Raw genomic sequence first — 12091 nt, 5'->3', positions numbered from 1 at the left:
TTTGTGAATGTCTGGCACAGAAAACATTCATCAGAAGTCGGAAATTTCTCCCCCTGGGAAGGACTGCTCAACAGAATACAAGTATGGCACTGTTTCCTTCCCACTGCGGGGAAGAACAAAAGGAAAAAAACTAAAAAAGGCAAGTCAATATGCTCCCCACCCTTAATCACTTTTGACAGCCTCATTCCAAATGCCATATTTTGGTTCAAAATTTGTCTCATACATTGTTTAAAAAATGTCTGGCTTGCAGCAGCACTTTTTGCGGATACTTTTCATGGCACCACAACACATGAACTGTCCCCTCAAAACTGTGAGTTTAACAGTGTGATGAGGTGCAGGGCAAAAATGCCTTTGGATTCCTTTGGTGCATCAAAATCACAGCATGCCTGGCAAATTAAACAGCAATAGAGATACATTTTCATATCAATCCAGCTGTTCATTTTGGAAATGTCAGAGCATAGTTACTTGTGAAGAAATATCTCATCCTCTGTTCTGCCAGTTGACAGGAGCACCTGTGTTGTGTCCATCCATGTGCCTAAAAAAATGGTCACTGGATTTGGCACAAACCATCCTCCACAGCTGTCTAAAGTCTGCTGGCTGGCCAGCTGTTCCCAAAGCCCTGTCTTTGGGAGCCCCAGAGCCAGCAAGCAGGGCACACGCAGATCTCACAGAGCAGAGGGATGCTCACAGCTGGTGCCTGCCAGCCAGAGCAGAACGGCTGGAATGGATCTCAGGAGACTGTCTAAGTCCAACCTCCTGGGCAGAGGTGGGTCAAACACACTAATAGTCAGGCAACTGGTTTTTAAACTGTAGCCCTAGAGCAAGCCCTAGACTTTGCTGAGGTCAGGATTGTAGAGGAGGCAGGTATGGAGCTCACCTAGTTTGAAGAGGAGGTGAAGGGATGCTGAGACTGCAGCGACACTCAGCAACACTGCTGGAAGCTGATGGAGAACTGAAAATCCTTAGGTGGCCCCGACCCCTACCCAGATGCATTATTTAACTGCGTGTCAGTTCCACTTCTTTTGCTTGTTGTTCATGTTTATAAGCTTGCAAGGGTAGCAGCTTCAGTGGCATCAAGCAAAGGCATTTTGTATAAACAAGATGACAAATTGACAAATGGCAGGATGCTCTGTACTTCAGGAGATCAGAGTGCAGCACAGTCCTCTACTACCGCAATAAAAGGGGTTCAGTGTCTGTAGGCAGAACACGACCTGCGCTCAGGAGTGATCACAGGAGAATTCAAGCCACACCATTATCAAACAAATGTGGTCCATCAGAAAGTTAAAAATACCTGCATGTTTTTACCAATTTGATATTGGGTCCATCTAGACATGAATTTGTTGCTGCTTAAAAAACAAAACCATACGAAAACAACAAACAAAAAACCCAACAAAATAAATCTGGGTTAAAAAAAAATCCTAGATAAACTAAATTTAACGTTATGTGCATAAGGTTTTCTTGCTTTATGTAAAAGTCCAAGTGAGAAAAACAGATGGGGAAAGCTTGCTTGCTTTATCTGTACCTGCAGGAACAGAACTGATAAGATCTGCTGGTTTTTATAGCTGCCTTCAAAGCACATTATGGCAACTCTGAGTTTGCTTTTAGTTAAAACAGAATTTCATGTTGTTTGTTGATACTTGAAAGGCCAAACAATTTAACTATAAATTTAACAATTTATCTCTCCATCTTGGGACACGTCAATCCTGAAAGAATCAGGTACTTTTTCCTAACTACAACAAAGTTTGACATTTCAGTTTATGCATCAAACAAATCTTAAATTTGCAATGAAAGGACTTTGAACAAAACGTTAATGCAAGTTATTGAAAACAGCACATTTCAATGGAGCCTGCATGAAAATAATGGATCAACATGCAAGCATGGGACTACTCCCAGAGGGGCAAGAATATTGGGTAATAAATAATGCTTGATTCAGTGGGGGGGGGTGTCCAAGAATAATACTGCTATCTACAACCTCTCTTGTTTTGCAATCCTTCCTTAGCAAAGACAGGAGGAAGGAAACTGACGATTCCCCCATCATTTCACCAGAAACAATACAATCACATTTTAACTGATATTCCTGGGAAATAGAAGTTTATGTTGCTTGAGCCAAAAATCACAAAGTTATCACGGTTCGCAGAAGTGTCTCAAACTTAGTGGAGAAAGAACAGACTGAACTTATCAGTTCAGTACACAGTGGAATGTGCAAGCTCAATACATCCCGCAATGATGAGTGGAGAATAGCTTCAACAAGCATTATCTGTGACTGAATTCAATACTACTTACCCATTTCTAAATGATTTCACTGAAGATTTTCAGAGATAACCCTCTCTTCTTTTGCTAGACTGGAGAACACAAGGAGTGTGGGATGGTTTGTCTTATCAATTATTTTTTGGTAGTTCATGCACTTGAAGCTTACGCTCAGAAGCGTAGTGTTTGTGTTGCCTTACTTTTCCTCTTCTTCTGATTATAGGAGATCAGGAGATTCCGGAGATTGAAAACAAGTGGCTGAAATGAACAGCTTCTGATCAACTCATGAATTCATACCTGTCTATCTGGAATGTCATATTCTTATTAACATAAATTAGCATTTACACTTAAGATATCAGTATTTCTCACTGAAGCTGCAGAAGGATTTTAAAAAACAGTAACCTTGGAGCAGAAAAATATCTGTAAATGCGTTAAGAGAAAAAGCAATGAGCCTTTCTGAAATGCTGAAGAGCAGGAAATGTAGCTCTGACAGTTTTATTGCAGATAAAATAGCAATATGCCACTTAACGAAAAAACTTACCACTGGCACTGGGGCCACCTCCTGTGAAAGGATGAGAGGAAGGGAGAAGATTGTCCCTTGGAAAGTCCACACCTTAAACTCATTGGAGCAATGAGCTCCAAGACCTTTGACAACCACATTCAATAGGCTTTCCTATATAGAGAGGAAAACGATGCCACGAGCAAGTAGGATGGAAAGATATCACAACAAAGATGCAAGAAGTGGTGGCCCCTGCAGTCCCCGTGCTGATATGAACTTTCATGGCTGTGTGCTAAGGTGGTAGCAACAATATACAGTCCCACAAGTGCATTCTTAGACACAAACTTAGTTTATCTTCCTCCTACAGACATAGTAGTAGAGTAGAGTTCTTTATCACAGACGTTGCAACAGAACCGGGTCTGTAAGCAGAGGTGCCACAGGATCAGCTAACACAGAACACATGGTTTTCCCTGGGTAAATAGCTGATCATTTCTCCAACTTGTGATTATTGATCTAGAGATCACATAGATACACTGTATCTCTATGTATATATGAAAAGCATGACCAGAATTATTTCATTCTGGTAATGAAATAATTATAATAAAGCCACAATGATAGTACTCCAAAGATAGATGTTTATTGAGTTGCTGAAAAATACAAGTGTTCCAGTAAGTTTGCCACATTTAAATGTTCGCTAAAAAGAACCTACAGAAGTTCCACATACAGCCTAGTTGTTCCACTTCCCCACTATCATGAAAACTATGTTAAGATGATACTAAGTCAAACCTTTAACAACCACCTGTGAATTTCAGAAAAGTTAACATTGTATGCTTCTTATATTGCACTTACTAGTAGGTATGAGCTATCATGCTGAGTTACGCATCGTTCAGTTCTGAATGCAATGTGCTATAGCTATGAAAATTAGATACTCGTATTATAATCTGCTCTTTGGCTACATAATCAGAATATTATTAGCATGAGATTTCCATTATTAATGAGGCCTAACTAATTAAAACCACAAATAATTATATCCACATTTTGCAAATAGGTTTAATCTGCTGAAGTCATTGCAACATTAATTCAAACTTTGAAAAAAATATTATTGGAAGGGTTCTAACAGCCATTGGAATAATATTTGTAGCTAGAGTACCCGATGAACGTGTTTCAACACAGAACCAGAAACAGGAGAATTCTGTCAAACCATGGATGAGGACTCTCTTTTTTTAAAACTCCCATAGTTTCCACAAACTGAGAGTATCAGAACCGCGATGCTCGCCTGGGGCACTGCAGTTCAATCCATCACTGGTGTAGACATATCTTAATCCGAGAGGAACATTAAAAGGTTACAGTCATAACAACGAACCTTAAGCAATGCAAGATGTATGACTAGTCTGTCAGCAGGACACTGAGGAGAGACTAGAAAAGCAAACACAGCATGAGAACATACATCGCAGGCATCTGACAGACTATGGAGGGAGATGCAGATTTCAAGCTCGAACAGAAAATAAAACAGATCTATTTCACAGTAATTCACCATCTTGGATTTAAGAAATAGATGCTGAATGAGCTCAGTGCAACACGTGAAACAGTTGCCAGAGTCAGCAAGGTGTATATGGACCTAAGAACTGCTGGCTGGAGGAAGCCCTGCAATAAAGATCTATAAAATATATTCAGTGCCATGAGTTCTCAAATCCACCTTTACCAAGGCAGGTGGTGTAAACCATCCATGTTTTGTTTATAGCTGGAGCCTGCGCTTTACAAAACTTGTAACACCTCATGACTCGGTGAGAACGTCCATGTCTGAGCCACATATTCACAGATGATACTCTAAAGAAACATGTTTGTTTGTGGCACCCTTATCAAACGTACCAAGCTCTAGCAAAAAGCTTCATGAATTTTACATTTCTCTCCATATATGTCATGTGGAAACTGCAGATTTTTTTTCTGCTTATACCACTTTCCTTGTTCAGCAGGGACCTGCCCTGTGAAGATGATCAGGGACAGACGGGAATCTCCCAGTTCATGGAGTCCAGCCTGGAACAGAGGCCGCTGCATGTGGTACCATTCCCCTTGCAGACCTGAAAGGCCTTTTCATAAGAAGAAAGGTTTCTTTATAGATGGAAATTGAACAACAGCCTCCCAGAACATTTCAACCACAAACTCTAATCCATAATTGCAAAAAAAACCAAAAAGTCTCAACCATTTTGATGCCTTTGCCAAGGGCTGGTGCTCCCTTTCTTTGTAATGTGGTTCCTCAATTGCTGCTTTACAGTAATGTGAAGGAAACAAAGAGCAGTTGGGTGTGTGCAGGTGCAGAAAGTCACACATGGAAAAAATCTCTCAAAAGAGACTATTTACTTTCAATCTTCAGTTTTAATTACAAAATTGTCCACCTCTTGAAATAAATGGAAGGAAATTAAGGTAAAGTCAATTTCATCATATAGAATTCTATTTTAACCTAATTTGAATGACTTAACTATAGCTCGAAAACCTGGCAGTTGTTTCCCCAGTGCTGGATGCAGCAACCAGTGACTGCAAACCACCCAAAGGTGACCTGGGCCATTGCCAGACCCAACCTAGGGAATGGGGTGAAGCAGATCCACTCTGACAGCAGGACTTTCCTTACCGGATTGACCTTATTTTCAGCAAGATTCAAAAACCCATGTATGTTGTTCCAAATATATATGCTACAAGATATTGGGTGTTTTTCCCATGGTATAAGACAGGAAAGCGTGTACATGTATAAAGACCCTGCTACAAGTGAAGGCATCTTTATCTTCACATATTCTCACCACTGATGTCTCTGTTGGTCAAAACCCAAGTCCTAACATACTTTATATGTAAAGGTATCCTATATTTCCCTGGAAGAAGAGCTAACATTTCTTTTATTTGTCACTATAAAACAACATGTTTCCTGATATGTAATGAGGCAGGTCACTTATCAAAATGGGAACACAGATGTTTGAAAGAACACACAACAAATTCTCATTCTTTACTACAAATATATAAAAACTGAAGTGAAATCAAATTGAATAACTTGACTACATTAAAGTTATGAAATAGTTTGTATTTTATACACAGAGTATGTACACTGTTTTTGGAAGTGTGGGTTTTATCCATGCAAATTTAATACAAAAAAACTATTTACAAAAAAATAACAGTAGGAACATTTTTCAAAAGAAACATATGTTGGAAGCTCCAGCAATAATGGAAGTCCTGAAAAGAGACTTAATACAGTATTGTACAAGTAGACAATCTTCAGAAGTGTGGAAGATGCACTTTACAAGAACATGAAATGCAAAATGAATTAAAATGCACTATCAAAGATGTTGCAAGTATATACACAATTTAAACATCTATTTTTAAATGATCACTCTCCAACTGTGCCTCAGAACTACTTCTGTCACATCCTGCACACATTTACACATTGATCATTTGGTTACATTCCATTTTCTGAGTTTTATAATCACGAGTTACAAAATAAAATAACTGAATACCAACTGAATGATAACCGTAAAGCAATCACAGTTTCCTTGTTCTACACATTACCTAGTAGCAAAAAGTATTCACATTATTCCCAACGTAATCCACCAAAACCCCCTTTTGCAATGTCTGTGTGTGTCCCCTCATGGGAATCCAAGCCTTACAGGATCTGCTGGTGTAAGAGACACCAGCTGGGGATTCCCCCACTTGCACCAGTGCTTACTTAACACATCAGCTCCGTAAACACAACCCTATGACCGTTTGCATGGCAAGAGCACCATCTTGCACATGCTTCAGAAATCAATTAATACTGAACAACGGGAGTTCCCATGCCAGGAATGGCACCATCAAATCCTAAACACACCTGGCAATTCTAGAAAGATTTCACTGGTTCACTCGTATTTAAAAATGAAACAAAACGTGTCCTTGTGATTATTTCCCAATAAACACTATTTCACAAACAGCCTTTGTAAAACTATTGTGAAAAGAAGTGTCACATTTACCTTATTTCATACAATTTTGAAAAAAGTGGGGAAATCCTCATTGACTTTGTGTTGTAGCTCGGTTACAAAACTATTGAAGGAAATTCTTGTTTCACTGAAGTCATAAAATCATTTTGGTTGGAAAAGACATTTAAGATCATCGAGTCCAACTGTAAAGCTAACACTGCCAAAATGGAAAGTTTCCCAAAACAATAACATTTGTTCTCAGTTTGAGCTATTATTCTTCTTCTTTAACATTTCCTAAGATACTAACGTAGTCCTGGAAAGATATTTTGGATTTGTTTAAGATTAGGATTCTAAAATGGGTTTGAGAACAAACAAACCCAAAAAACAATAACAAACAAAACCACATTAAAAAGTCTTCCTTGAAAATGTAGTAGGCTATAAAATGATGGATGTCATTCCTTCCATAGATATTAAACAGGTACTTATAGCATTTTTGACTCCCAGGTTGTAAGACAAAAATAAGGCAAAACCAATAAGGGAACAAATATTGCATGTAACCACAATTTTAACATAGTATGTTGTCAGAATTGTAATATGTGAAATACTTAAAGACATATAAAGCAAAGTGGCATTTTATTAAGAAACAAAGGAACCAGAACGGGTTCTGCGCAGCAGCAAACCTAAACTAAAATTCAGTTAATCACATATGTTCTATTTTAACAGTCAAGATAAGTAGAAATTTTCTTCACAGGAAGAACTTTAACCTTCATATTTAATTTACTAAAATGATCTGCGCTGTAAATTTCATCTTTTCCCTCCATTTGTAAATGATTTACACGTATCTCAGTGTGTTGCATATAGAACAAGAAATAGCATCCCTCCTTTGGTTCACTCACGTGAGAGGACAAGTGACACACTAACCTGTTAAAAGCCCTAGTGCAATTTTCAATCAGTGAAGTTCTGTAGCTCCTAGAGCAATCTTCCTCTTCCATTCTTTGCCAATGGAGGTTAAATATCGGTAAATACCTACTTATCTATTACTCGCAAGTAAACTTATCACTTTCCTTAGCGTTTTTATTTAGACTGCAAATATCTATTCAGAAGAATTGTGCAGGCTGTGAAGAAGGAGGCAGCAGCATGGAGCAAGGGGGTGTTTCCTTCACGAGTTGCACCACACAGACCAGTGTCATCATCACAAAGCCAGAGGGCAATGCCAATAGCACCAGTTAGTACCAATGGCACCAGCTTGGTGCCCTGCTCAGGGCTTGGAAAAAGCCAGGTTCGCTGCACAATCAACATCCACAGCACTGGGATAGAGCTACCCAAAATATACAGTCTTTGGGAAAACAAAGATGCCTAATTTCTTGTTATCGTAGCCTCAACAGAAAACTCTTTGTACTTAAAGACCCACCTCCCTTAGCAGGAATAGCTACAAAACATCTGTCTCTTTCTCTACTAAATCTAGAGGCTTTTCACTGGGAAGTGATTCAACATGAAATCAACTTGGAGCACCCACTCCTTGGACAACTATACTCTGCCTTTCCCATTCTGCTTTTACTTTTTTTTAAAGAAAAAAATTCCAAAAAGTCACCTGTAAAGAGGAAATATTTCAGCTGTTTTGTGTGTTGGGGTGATGTTTTGTTTATTTGCTTTTGTTTTTCAAGTAGAGGTCACTGTTTAATATGATGCACCTCTTGTAAAAAACACACCAGCCATCCTCAGCGAGGAAAGAGAGAAATTTGATTTACCACTACATTATCTATGTGCAGAAAGTGCTAAAAACTCCCACAAGTTGCTTTCAGTTGAATTATTAACATGCTTAAGCTCTGCATTGGTATACAGATCGATTCAGAGACAAACCAACAGACTGCAGCTGTGTTAGACACAACAGGTACCTTTCATACAGGCTTTTAAAAACCAACAGAAGGAAGAAGTGCCGGACTTTCATCCTCCTCTTCAATACTGAGAAGACACATGAGAATTCATTTCTAGTGAAAACAGTTGCCTTTTCATTTTTTGTTTGAATTTGGCTACAGATTTCTGTCAATATCTAGAGAAGACTGCTGCTGAACAATAAAATATCTGAAATAAAGTTTTTAGTGCAGTAAGTGATGCTAATGCTCACATGCAACTTTACTGAGGTGACATCCCTTCCCACAGTATGAAAGCTGTGCTTCAAAGTCATTTTCTCCTACCATATTAATTCTGCATATCAGAAGATTTGTATTAAACAAATGTGTAATATTGTACAGCTTCCTTTGACTTACCAGAGATAGCTACTTTTAGTCAAGAATTTGACACTAAAGCTTTGTTAACATCAACCAAGTTTAAGCCACCTTTGTTATGGTCTCCACCTCAGGTGTTCCATGAATGAAAAGGTCAAATCTTTACTGAAGTCAAGAGCAAAACCTGTATTGTCTTCAGTGAAGCTACGATTTTACCCAGAAATTCTTATGACTCATGTCACAGCTCTTTATTGTTTCAAAGGTATTCCTCCATATTTTACAATAGTTTTAGTTCTTGGTTCTCTTTTGGAAGGTCTCCAAAGACATGGGGATAGAGTGTTTTCTGCATCCCCAGCAGTGCCCCAGCCAGCACACTGGATTAGCATTATTATCGAACAGATGTGAAGTATTTGTGAGATACTGTGGGGGAAAAGTCACCACACTTCAAAATAATTATTTTAATGCCACTGTTTTCAAGTTTCACAGTATCTGGGACATTAAATTTATTAGGAAAGCTTAACACAGTTTCCTAAACTTTTAATGTTGACTTCATGTCCAAAATAAAAACTGAGTAACTACAACAGGAATGGGGCAGGTCTCTGTTTTTAAGCATCCTAACAGTTATACCAAATATTAAGTAATGACATTACATCCACAAAATAGGAAATGGATACCTCCAACATTCTAAATGGTGGGAGCTGGGATCTGGAGTCACAGTAGTTCATCAATGCCACTGGAGTAATTTCTTAGAAAATAGAGAGGAAGGAGGAAAGTGGCACGCAGTAATGAGCAATGTCAACTCACTGCATTGGAGAACAAACAAAAATAACTGAGAAGATGCTGGGAATCAAATGGAAAGGGAGAAAGGGGATAGTAGGCAAATTCTTGTTCAGGGAAGACAGCAACAATTCCCACAGGGTGCTTTAAAATTAAAATGTTTTGCAGTTGCTCCTTAAAAAATAATCACAATGGGAATAGCCATTTTTTTTATTATTTGTAAAAGCAGCTGAAGAAAGATGAGAAACTATTAATCCAGACACAGTGGACCTTTCTCAGATTGCTCCTAAGGATGACTGAAGGCCTTAGTCTTTGCAATGCTAGAATGGAAGCCTGGAAGAATCATGATTATCCTTCCCACTACCTTGACAAAGGCCATAATAATGTCCAGTGAACAGCAAAGCAAGACTCTTTCTAGCAAGTTTGTGGGGGAAAACTCCAGAGTACTAAAGTTATTTTAGTGGTTTTCAACTTCAGAGATACAGTTTATAATGAGTACATTAATTTCATATCCAGTTCTCAAGTTACTTAAGAAAAAGCTACACTTAAAAATATGTGGTAAGCATCTGGCATGCTACATCATTGGAATTCTTTATGTTTACACTGTGATACAAGTTTATAGATTTAGTTATAGTAGGGAAAAAGTTAAAGATCAGAAAACATATTCAAACATGATAATGAAATAGTGGTGTAGATCAGTTTAAGCCAGATAACCAGAAGTGACAATTTACAGTCAGCAATTCTGTGGCTAATATACTGAAATAGAACTTCACTGTTGTCGTCAAATACTATAACGAGGAATTTAAAAACAATGACTTGTTTTTGAGTGGTTGCATTTTTCAAATGTAGCAGACAAAAAGCATTTTGCTTAATGAATTATATTACTTTTTCATTTTAGTCTTAGGATGACTTCTCAGATACTGCATTTAATGAAAAATAGAGACTGAAGTTGTTAAAATAAGTATCATGGGAATAATCTAAAACACAATTAGAGATATTTGAAATATCATATTTCAAAGGTCAAAGCAATCCAGTTTCCTTGAACAAGCATTTATGTAACCCAAGATTTATATCTAGGACTCCGCAAATTAAGTTTTACAGCAGACTCTTTATGAGCTGTATTTTAAGAAAACACTACATAATTAACAGTGGTTTTTAACTATTACACATGAATCAGGTTGTTTCAACAGAATTAAAAATAATCTTTTGGAAAAAAACCAAAAACCAAATTGTCATCAGAAAAAGGTTATTTTTGCTCTCAGCTATTGAATTTAACAACTGTAGTAAATGAAGTAAGGAGTAAATAAAACCTTTCCCTCTTCTTTTATGAATTATATTACATGGGGTCTCAATCAATTGGAAAGAACAGAATCAATTCTTGTTACATGCTTGGCAAACATATTCCTCAATTGAAATTAAATTAGCCTGAAATAGAAAACCTGTGAGAGTACTTTTTTTCAATTGAGTTACCTACTTATGAAGAACAAACTAATGCAAACAGATTTATTACTAAAATAATTAAATGATTTGCAACTAGTTTGGAGAAGAGCTCAGCTGTGTACGGTTTCAGAATGTTCTCAAAACACAGAATTGGTGCTGAAGCAAACAAATATGAACTCAGAAGTTTCAAAAAACCCCAACAGTGAAAATCTTTCCTTTTTGACATTTATCCAGAAAAGACTGACTCAGCACAGTGACATTTCTCCAAACTGATTTGTGTGCTACGCCACACCGGTGGAAATTACACAACACATGCCATAAACACTAAAAAGATAAACACTGATATTTCTTAACTAAGTCATGGATATACCTGTTGTAAAAATGTAATGAAATCAGGAGCAATGTTACACAATATCCTGAAAGTCACAGCGTAAACCTGAGATTTTGGCAGTTTTATCAAAATGTCCTAAATTACTCTGTATGTATCACTAGTCCTCATGTCTTACTCTGTATATTTGTTTGTCCCAAAAAAAGAAAAGTAGACAGCTTTTTGTCCAACAATACATTAAACCAAAAGTGATTAGGTATATCAAATTAAATATCATAAATAAGAAGTATTTACAGTATTTTCTAGTTATTAGACAACAAAATAACCAATTAAATTGTGCAAACTTAAAACACCCAACATCAAAAATGTGAAGTATTACTTAAATCTTCACATACCGATTTTACAAAAAACTATTAAAATATTTAAAAATTTCCATTTTATCTATTTTAAACAAAGAAATTTCAAAAATGTTTAAGACTATTAAGAGTTATCAATTACACAGGCACTTCACATGTAAACAATCTACAGTACAACTGAAAAAATATTTGGCACCAACCTAGAAGACTGGAAAAAACTCGATAAAATGTGTCCTTTTCTCATTGTATATTGTTTTGTGTAACCACCATACACTAAATACTGGCAA

Source organism: Nesoenas mayeri (assembly GCF_963082525.1).
Source record: "Nesoenas mayeri genome assembly, chromosome: 13".
Taxonomy (NCBI): domain Eukaryota; kingdom Metazoa; phylum Chordata; class Aves; order Columbiformes; family Columbidae; genus Nesoenas; species Nesoenas mayeri.
Note: the sequence above shows the minus strand (reverse complement) of the source record.